The sequence below is a fragment of the Diaphorina citri genome, unplaced genomic scaffold, assembly GCF_000475195.1.
Source record: "Diaphorina citri unplaced genomic scaffold, Diaci psyllid genome assembly version 1.1 scaffold751, whole genome shotgun sequence".
NCBI classification, from domain to species: domain Eukaryota; kingdom Metazoa; phylum Arthropoda; class Insecta; order Hemiptera; family Psyllidae; genus Diaphorina; species Diaphorina citri.
The window spans coordinates 33,501-44,779 of record NW_007378184.1 but is presented as its reverse complement, the minus strand read 5'-3'; the positions used below and the strand labels follow the sequence as shown (position 1 = coordinate 44,779).

At 35.9% G+C, this 11,279-nt stretch overlaps 1 long non-coding RNA gene across 1 annotated transcript; it reads right to left on the bottom strand.

Annotated features, from left to right (window-relative positions):
• Positions 1-489: 489 nt before the first annotated feature.
• LOC103511776 lies at positions 490-1,714 on the bottom strand. The gene is made up of 3 exons (XR_541490.3): positions 1,610-1,714; positions 1,049-1,238; positions 490-561 (listed from the first exon to the last, which is right to left on the bottom strand). It is a non-coding gene; the product is annotated as an uncharacterized LOC103511776 (long non-coding RNA).
• Between the last annotated feature and the right edge of the window lie 9,565 nt (positions 1,715-11,279).

Genomic DNA, 11,279 nt, shown 5'->3' with positions numbered 1-11,279 from the left:
AAATTGATTGAATTTAATCAAAATTATTTAAATCAGAGAAAGAATAACCACCAGAAATTTTCGAGAGAAACCATGAAAAAATAGAAAATTTAACAAAATATTAAAAGAAAAATTAAAGGAAAATCACTTACACAGACTTGAGAAACTGAGACCATTTTGAAAAAAATTGAAGCACTAGATTGCTAGTAACTTTAAAAACTAAATAAAAATTAAATTTTAAACTTTTCGTTTAAAACTGTTTAGTTAGCTTTTGATAGTTTGATGTGTGATAGGTTAATACTGTTGTGTCCAGAGTAGTCTAGATTTATATACTTGAGATATTGGGTATATGGAACACACTAGGATCAGCTTTAGGTACAAGTTCTTGTCAAATGTCTCCTACTACTAATAATGCTATATTGGCTATCTTGTTTACAGGCCTGTTCGGTTCTTCAATGTGTTCAAGTAGAGTGTCATAGTGCCCATGTATCTCATCTTTTTTCATGCATATCTTTAGGTAACTGGTAACATCACTAATAGGAGTTTTGATTTTGGTTGTATAGTTTGTTCAGGTCAAACAATCTGGAACAAACAGACGAAATGAAAGGATTAGATAATAGATAAGAATCTGACTAGTTCCGTTGATATTCAAGTCTCTCAAGATTACGAGATTATCTAGTTTTATTGACATTCAGGCCATTCAAGATTTCCTAGTTTTTATGAACGTCTTCTATCTAGGCCCATGTCCCAAATTTATTAGCTTCTAAAAATATAGCATAGGACATGTTCTACATATGTCATATATGGAGCCCACTCAATTTTATTTGTGCCAGATAAACAAAATGCACTGAAACTCATTTTAATCCAGGCGCTACTGCCGAAAACGTTGCCTGATGGCGACCTCAAATGAAATTAGGGAAGTGACAAAGTGAAAGAAGAAGGTACTGATAGATTCTGACGTGATTCTGTGAAGATTCATCTTGAAAAGAATAACACCAGTTATACACTTCAGAGTTGGATGAGTATAAAGAAGATTGCTGACGAAAACTTGTGTGTAGTGTGCACTCACCTATTTGTCCCATTCCCAGCCGCTGCCGTGGGAAGAGTAGGATGGCTCGTAGTGATGTCCGTAGCTGTGGTGGTCTTCGTAGTCATGATGATGGACGTAGACCTTCTCCTTGATGTACACCGGGACGTGAACCTTGTGCTCCTTGTAGACGGTGTGGTGGTAGGATGGAACGTGGATCACGTGGTGAACACTGGACGAAAAATGACGAGGAAGATTAGAGTCATTCGAAATCAAGCGATGCGAAGATGTGTTTTCATTTTGACATTGGTCAAAGGATTGCGGAAGATCAGAGAAATCAGAGATTATGTGTTTTAATTGTGACAAAGTCGGTTCTAAGTCTCGACCAAATTGAATTTAATTTGCTTGTTATCTATGTTTGTATAAATCTTTGTTTCTTGTACCATAAATCCTGAATGTTTGGTCCGATTTTGATAGAATTTGTCAAAAATGTTCAACACAAATAATTTGGTCACAACACAAACAAATACATAGGTAGTTCACTGAACTAGTAGTAACTATAGGTCACAGTTTGACCGTCAAACCTAACAGCTGTGAACTTACTGGCTTGGTCCCTTGAAGAAGCTTGGTTCTGGAACTGGGCTGCTGTTTACGAGGGCGACGGCGGCCACAACGAAGGCGAACTGAAAGCAGAAAACACCAGGATATGCTCAGACAAATGTTTCATGAGAGGGTAATTCCTACTATTTAATGAGAGAAGATAAAGTTCTGAAGAATCTGAAGTTCTGATACTATGGAATTGTAATTTTGAAGAAAATAAAATCATGATAGTCAGGTAGGTATCTATTGAAAGACATGAATGACATATCAATCAGAACATAACTGGTAACTAGTCATTGCTTGAATGACAAACTATACGAGTAGTGCTGAAGAAATGAACATCATAATATTGAATGGCATATCAATGCTGAAAGACTGAACCATCTCAAGTTGAAGGAAATAACAATAAGGACAAATGAAGACTTGAAGAATAAGGGTGATAAAAATGGTGATGAGTTTGATGCAACAATAAAAAACAATGTCACACAAATGCGACAAAGTATTCACCTCAATGGAACAAGAATATTGCCAAGAATAGAACATAAAGACATTCGCACGTACACCATAATGGTGAATATAGTAGACAAGATAAATTGATGCCAATAGTAATAAAAAATTGCACCTTGATGGGTTTGCTGATAAATTACCAATCTCATTTACATGCGACATGAACATTGAATGAATACTGGTAACTAGATAGGTAAGAACTAGGAGTCACTTACACAGACAAACCTAATCTAATCATTCCAATCAGACAGATAATTGGTATATTAGATTCCGCACCTATGCAATTACAAATTACCGCCAAGTAAATAACAAGGTAGCAAGAAAATGAACAGATAAGGTATCTATTTAGAACATAATTATTTCATTATGTTGGTAAGAATAGCGGGAAAAGTGTTGCAACAAAATCATTTAAGATGATCCAAATAGGATGTTATGACATAGTGAACAATTTCTAAGATGGATAATATCACAGGATGTACTTGTAAAGGATGTCGTACCACTTTTGAAATTTTTACACACTTTACTAAATGAAAGATTTACACCTATTGAGAAATAATTACAACAATCTTACAGTATGTTCTAATAACATGCTTTACCAATCAGATCATGAACATATTGCTTTAGACCGAGGCAAATATGATAGCTGTTTCGGACTTTTTAGTCCCCAACAAACTTCTTAGACCTGTTATCTCTAATCATATGCTGGAGCCAAACTGAACTTTTTCACTTTATAAAACTTAAAATTATCTAATAATTATCTGAAAAATACTAATGAAAGCAAAAACCTCCCGTGAGATTACTTTTGGACTGAGGTAGGACTTAAATAAAGATAAAACTGGACTAATTTAAAATAACATTACAAAAAACAAAAGCTTTTTTAAGTCTATTTAAAATTATCTAATAATTATCTGAAAAATACTAATGAAAGCAAAAACCTCCCGTGAGATCACTTTTGGACTGAGGTAGGACTTAAATAAAGATAAAACTGGACTAATTTAAAATAACATTACAAAAAACAAAAGCTTTTTTAAGTCTATTACCCAACACACCTTGTGAAGGTATACAGAACGAAACTATAAGAGTACTTAGTTGCTTTTTTTGTACTTAGTTTTTTATGATCCTATTACCTTGTTGGGAGACTTGTCAGGTAACTTGATTATTTCTCTGGCATCTCTAAATCATATCTAGTGACCGCACTGCGCACATGTTCTTGTGGCCTAGAGGTATATTTTTTTCTTTTTTCTTTATTGAATTGGTTCCTATGATTTTTGAACTTTCCAATTTTTGTATTTGGTTCTTGTATTGTGTTTCTTTCTTGTATTTACAATTTGTAACCATGACATAACTTGAACTTTCTGGACTGATTTGTTTTAGAGTGGGAACATTTGGATCATTGTTTCTATTGAGATTTTGGATAAAGGTAAACTTTTTTGTTGACATTAAAAATCAGAAATATCAACTAATGAGAAATTACATATTTTGAACTACATATTTCTTTCGGACCAAGTTAGCTCTTTGAATGAAGACAGGATTCTTTCTTTATTGAATTGGTTCCTATGATTTTTGAACTTTCCAATTTTTGTATTTGCTTCTTGTATTGTGATTCTTTCTTGTAATTACAATTTGTAACCATGACATAACTTGAACTTTCTGGACTAATTTGTTTTAGAGTTGGAACATTTGGATCATTGTTTCTATTGAGATTTTGGACAAAGGTAAACTTTTTTGTTGACATTGAAAATCAGAAATATCAACTAATGAGAAATTGCATATTTTGAACTACATATTTCTTTCGGACCAAGTTAGCTCTTTGAATGAAGACAGGCCCTAGTTTTTATGAACTTCTTCTATAGGCCCATGTCCCAAATTTATTAGCTCCTGAAAATCCAGCATAGGACATGTCCTACATATGTCATATATGGAGCCCACTCAATTTTATTTGTGCCAGATAAACAAAATGCACTGAAACTCATTTTAATCCAGGCGCTACTGCCGAAAACGTTGCCTGATGCCGACCTCAAATGAAATTAGGGAAATGGCAAAGTGAAAGAAGAAGGTACTGATAGATTCTGACGTGACTCTGTGAAGATTCATCTTGAAAAGAAGAACACCAGTTATACACTTCAGAGTTGGATGAGTATAAAGAAGATTGCTGACGAAAACTTGTGTGCACTCACCTATTTGTCCCATTCCCAGCCGCTGCCGTGGGAAGAGTAGGATGGCTCGTAGTGATGTCCGTAGCTGTGGTGGTCTACATATATATCTTTTTTTCGTGCATATCTTTCTTCTTTGGATGCATATCCGACAATGCGCTACGGATATTAGAAATTATTGTACTTGTACCAATCAAATTTATTTTGATTTTGTTCATGATTACATTGATTACTTTGCAAACTAGTGTCTCAGGTTTGGACTTTGACCCTATGGTAGGAGGAATACAGAGTCACAAAATGCTTCTTATTCTTGCTAATTTCTTGTTCTTTCTATTTCTCTCTCTCTCTCTCTCTCTCTCCTTCTTCTTCTTCTTTTTTTTTCTTCTTCTTCGTCGTCGTCCTGGACCTCTTTTGCTGGGTAGGTACCTACCTTTTTCGCATTGCATGTTTGGTTGTAGAGGACAATCAATTCTTTTTATTGGTTCTTATTATGTGTCCCTAACATCTCTCATTGAATTACTTGTATGCTTCTCCTAGCGGAGTTCTGGATAGCGGGGTTCTACTGAATCCATTAATGTCTTTTCCAACCTCTTCTACAGCCAGCAGCTAGTCACTCTTCATAGCTACCTACCTACATATAGTAACCATAAAAATGTGTAGGAAAGTAGGGATGATGATATTTTGCTAAGATTGTTGGACTTTTTTCTTTTCTTCTCCTGCCTCGGTGGTGTAGTGGTCAAGGCGCTCGCCTGGTAAACAGGAGGGCGTGGGTTCAATCCCAGCCGAGGTATGGAATTTTGTTCAGTTCGCTTTTAGATAGTTGCTTGAAATGGCAATACATTTATGATGAAATTGAAGGATGCTCTGGTTTTGTAGATAGTATCTCTTTTTTTTTCTAGACGAGCCCAATTTTTAATTTAGCCTTGAAGTAAACCATATGTCATAGACTCACATGTGAACTGTGGAGATTGACAGTTGACAATTTCGAGTCAACCTATGCGAGTAGGTATCTAGTTAAATACCGGTTATTGAAAGGAAAGTATTTCAGTACTACGCATTAATAAAATTATAAATTATGTATAACGTGAATTTATTCCAGGGGTACAAAAGAGGTTCATAAATTCATTGATGTGTGGACTGTGGTTCAGTGGATCAACTTAACTTATGCTAACCTTTCCTTACTTGCTCTTCCTCGAGTCTCAAACTTAAATAGGTGAATTCCTATTTGCCCTTATTTTAGCTAGAACCAATCTAGACCAGCCAGCCTAGTTAGCTTAGTGGGTAGTGCGTCTGCCTTGTAAGCGCTAGGCCGCGGGTTCGATTCCCGCCCGGGGCGGATTTTATCGTGCCCCCAGATCATTATTTCCAACTTTTCGTTTGTTCGTTTGTTTGTTATCCTGTAGGACTGAAAAGTCGCAGATGTTCAAGGTATTTTTATTCCCTAATTCTATTGAATGACATTCTTACATACCTACCGAATGTATTTCAAGGTCTCTGACAATGACCCTAAACCTGATTCGGGGTTGAGATTTGACATCGTTTTATTTAGGCTGTCATTTTCTTTATATATTTTTGCTTGTTGACTTTTTTTAGAATAACTTTTTACATAAATACCTACCTAAATTTTGCAAGAAGTTCACTTTTTTTTTATCAATTCAAGATATTCCTGCAAGCAAGATATGTATGGGCAATTAGGCATATTAGGTTCAAGGTATTTTTATTCAATATCTAAGTCTATTGAATGGCATGTTTACACATATTATTTTATTAGGTAAGTATGTACATTGATATTTATTTGTAGTGCCCGAGTGGGAGTCCCAAAAAAATTTGCTCTTTTAAAAGTAGATATTTTCTATATTTTCCAAATAGGCAGGTAGAACTCTTTCTGGCACATACAGTAGTTATTTCACTTTGTTCAGACTTCTAGGTCATACTGTAGGATATCAAATTAATAAGATGGAATGAATAATTAACTAGCGAACTTGTTTCATATTTTTTTTACTTCTTTCATTATCAGTATTGCTAAACGTTTACCTAAAACTGTGTTCATTTTGGCAAGTTCAATTTTGGGTCAATAAGGTGGTCATTTTTGCATCTAAAGTGGTTTCAGGTTTCAGAACTAGCTGCTAAACACCTAGGTAAAACACGTCTAGACTCTAGCAGAATTATCTGTGCATATTATATCTATGTATGTAATCATTTAATATTTAATATTTAATATTTATTAATTTATTATGCTGTTAACACACATTATGCACAATTTACAATTACAATATTCTTATTTCTAATAAACTTCTTAAAAAAAAAACTTAAATAGATAAATTCCTATTTGCCCTTATTTTAGCTAGAACCAATCTAGACCTGATTTAGATATTATTTAGATTTACTTTTTTTATCCTTTCCAAACACCAAGTTCTAAAAGCCCATCGTAAATGTGTACCTTGTAGTATGTTTTTCCAACCTTTGACTTTCGAAAATTTTGTAGCAAGGGTCATTCCCAAGAGCTTTTTGGGTTTTGTAGGCTTCTGGCACAATGTCCAATATTTTGGACACTGGGTCTTTATGACTACAAGTTACAAAACCCAAAAAGCTCTTGGGAATGACCCTTGCTACAAAATTTTCGAAAGTCAAAGGTTGGAAAACATAGTTGTGAGAAGGTTTTTGGATCCCCGTCTAGTTAAAGTAACTATGTATATCTAGTTATTAAAGTAACTATGTATATCTAGTATCTCCTCATTAAGAGCTAAGCATGGGAACATATCTAAAAGTAGATAAACTTGCGATGGCCAACAGAGCTAGTTTATTGCAAAAAAGAATAAATTAATTGAAAAAAATGCTAGAGATTCGTAGAAAAAAAGTGTAACAATATTGTTTCTCGTATTCTACATTTTGGAATGACATGGCACAATTCCACAGTGGTAATGAAACTGATTCAAACTCTTACATAAAGGTGAATAAAACTCACATTATAGCTAATAGGTACCTATTTACTCTACATGTACACTAACGTGCAAAAAATTCGGCACATATTGACTTTGGAGCTTTTGCAATATCCAAAATATTTCCATTGAATAAGTATAGAACCAAGGATGGTATCTATTCTGTCAGCCTGGTTAGCTTGGAAGGTAAAGCGTCTGCTTTATAGGTGCTAGGTCGCGGGTTCGATTCCCGTCCGGGCGGATTTTATCCTAAATAGATAAAGTTCGTTCTCGGAACGGCTGGCTTTCTGCTATCCTGTCTTCCTTCTCCCTACATTTTCAGGACGATAAGACCTCAGCCGTTACAGTTCCCCCTATCAGACCTGTTCAAAAAAATAAAATAAAAATAAATAAAATAAATTGAGAAAAGGCTGTCAGAGTAAAGGAATTGCAAAGTATCCCAAATAATTCATACTCGAGTTTAGTAAGTACCTGTAATTGCATAGAACATAGATACTCAGATATATTCCTTGGTAATCATCTTGCATCAAGAAATGCATCGGATTTATGTGTTGCATCTCCGGTTGATACATTGGCCACCGGTGGTACATATGTTAGGCTCAATCCCCGAATTTGCTCAATGAGCGAAAAAATAGCTCACTCCGCGAAATGGAAAATGCAAAATACTCAAACCCCGAACAGTTGCTGAACTGTAAATAGCTCAGACTGGATTTATGTAAAACCTAAATTGCCGAAGTCGGCCATTGAGCACCAAGAGAAAGAAGGCTAAAAACTGCTTACTCCGCGAAGTGAAATGCCAGACCCGCGGATTTACAGTTGCTCAATTGCCGAATTTCGAGGTTTGAGGCACTTTGCATTTTCCTCTCCGCGGAATGAGCTATTTTTTCGCTCATTGAGCGAATTCGGGGATTGAGCCCAACACATACATCATCAGTTAGTAGATCAATGATGTTAAAACGTTTGACACATTATGCCAACATGAGAGAGTTAGAAGCCCAGTTGAAGAATTTAGAAATCGGTTGTACTCGGTCAATGGGATACCGTCCCCCCTCGGCCAGGAATCAGTTGGAGCCAGATTTGGCGTATGCCCGCAAAACGAGTACGGGTTGTAACCGCGGCCACCTCAGTGAAATCGCCCCGCACTTTGAGACCCAAGCCCCGCTTAACCCTAGGAAGAACTGGGGTGATAGATCTAATCAACGCTCATCCCCAGCTTTAACCGTGGGCACGTCAGTGAAATCGCCCCGCACTTTGAGACCCAAGCCCCGCTTAACCCTAGGAAGAACTGGGGTGATAGATCTAATCAACGCTCATCCCCAAAATAGCTCACTCCGCGGAATGGAAAATGCAAAATACTCAAACCCCGAACAGTTGCTGAACTGTAAATAGCTGAGACTGGATTTATGTAAAAGCTAAATTGCCGAAGTCGGCCATTGAGCACCAAGAGAAAGAAGGCTAAAAACTGCTTACTCCGCGGAGTAAAATGCCAGACCGCGGATTTACAGTTGCTCAGTTGCCGAATTTCGGGGTTTGAGGCACTTTGCATTTTCCACTCCACGGAATGAGCTATTTTTTCGCTCATTGAGCGAATTCGGGGATTGAGCCCAACACATACATCATCAGTTAGTAGATCAATGATGTTAAACGAGGTTGAGCGTGGCGTATGTTTGCATAGGTGGTCAATTGGGTACTCATCATTAAATTTGCCCTTGGCTACAGACCTGGAATTGAATTGGTACCTCTCTGCTTGGTAAGAAGATCATTGGTTATTGGTTTGTTTGTTCGTTTTTTTTTCTCCTTCTTCTTCTTCTTCTTCTTCTTCTTCTTCTTCTTCTTCTTCTTCTTCTTCATCTTCTTCTTCTTCTTCTTCTTCTTCTTCTTCTACTGGTAGCTCTTCCATAAATTTAAGAGTACAAGGTTTTTCCAACCTGTGTCTAAATGGGCCAAGTGAGTATCAAACTTCGAGAGAAGCCGCAATTTAGCGTCTCCACTAATTTCAAAGATTTAGTTCTAGTCTCTCTCTCTCTCTCTCTCTCTCTCTCTCTCTCTCTCTCTCTCTCTATCTCTCTCTCCCCAATGGAGAATAATTATTAATAGTAGGTATTTTACTTTTTTTTTCCTTCACATTTCTCATTGATAAAGTATTGAAAAAAAAAACGCCTCGCGGTTAAAGCCACCCATATAGGCGGATATCAATGGCTTTGCCTATAACTCCATTTATCCTAGATTTATTGCCCCATTTAAATGTCAAACCTGATCATAGTTCGCGATCTGCCTTTTTTGCAACCTTTTTTGTCTGATCGACCTTTTTTTCCCTACGCGTACTTTACGTGCATGTCACGCTTGTAGACGCCTCCTTTACGTAAAAACTTGAGTAATAATAATAAAACGAGGATTGCATGCCTCCATGTAAAGTTCTAGATCTAAAACATATGTATTTAGTACACGTTATACATACATAGGCATTTTATTTATTTCTGTATTCTTAGAATATGTAATACTATGTATGTAGGTATGTTTAATATAAATTGACCACAGACTACAGGACACAATAAAAATCCACGAGCTAGGTGGTAGAGAATGTCTAGCCACTTCACTTAGTGGTTAGCCTCATCTAGTGGTCATCTTCCACTTTAACGTGCAGGTACATTTAAAAGTATCACCATCTCTGAATTCATTCCACTAATCAAAGTCTCATTAGACCAGACGTCTACTCATCTACTAATATATAAGTACCTATGTGTGTCCTATGTCCATAATATCATCTACTAATATGAATGTCCATTATATTAAAATATCTACTGATATGTCCACTAAATGTTTAACATTATAAGGACAGGAAACCGCTGTGGTTTACACAATTCGGTTGACATTAGCAAAAGTCAAAACCGGGTGATCACGCAGTCTGCAACATAGTTACCTAGATTATACAGGGTGAATGTTTTTCCCCCAAGAAGTTAGCGGGTTCGATTACCACCGGAGCGGAATCTATCCGGATAAGGCTGACGTTTCTCTATCCTGTCCTTTTTCTCTCTTCGATTTGGGGACAATAAGACCTCAGTAGTTACAGTTCCCTCTATCGATCCTCTTCTTTTTCATATTTTGTAGTTTCATCCAGACACCCTGTATGTTAGAAGTTTTTTTTTATATTTGTAGGTACCTAGTTTCATCCAGACACCCTGTATGTTAGAAGTTAGTAGACGAAAATAATCTAACTCACAAACCTAATGCATATTAATGAATGAAGATTCAACACAACCTAGAAATCAGATTGACCAACATGAGAATCACTTTATAATACCCATAACCCATAGTAAATAGATATTTTATAATACTGAAGACGTGAGGCCAGCCAAAGTACTATCTCAAAAATCCGAACAAAAAAAAAGGTTTTTATAATAACATGTACCTAAGTCCTAATTGATTATTTGCTTTTGTCTTGTATTATGCAGTATTATTTTTGCAGAGAGAAAAAAAAATCACTCAAGAATAGGATCAATCAAGTGACTCAATTTCAAATCATCAATCAACATCAAATATCTTGATCAAATAATAAATTTTAATCAATAATCTTACTTTCTCAATTTTGATTGTCTTTAGCAATCATTCAGTTCGCTTTTAGCTAGTTGCTTGAAATGACAATACATTTAGGTATGATGAAATTGAAGGATGCTCTGGTTTTGTAGATAGCATCTCTTTTTTTTAAGACCCAATTTTGAATTTAGCCTTGAAGTAAACCATATGTCATAGACTCACATGTGAACTGTGGAGATTGACAGGTGACAATTTCGAGTCAACCTATGCGAGTAGGTATCTAGGTAAATACCGACTTACTTGGTTACTTTCAAGTTAATCTGTAATCTTTATTGGTGAGGATTGTGGAAAGGGGTGTATTACCGGAATACCAAAAGTTGTTGCGTTTGACACATTATGCCAACATGAGAGAGTTAGAAACCCAGTTGAAGAATTTAGAAATCGGTTGTTAAATACCGACTTACTTGGTTACTTTCAAGTTAATCTGTAATCTTTATTGTTATAAGTTAGTATTAAAAATTATGATATACCTACTCGTAT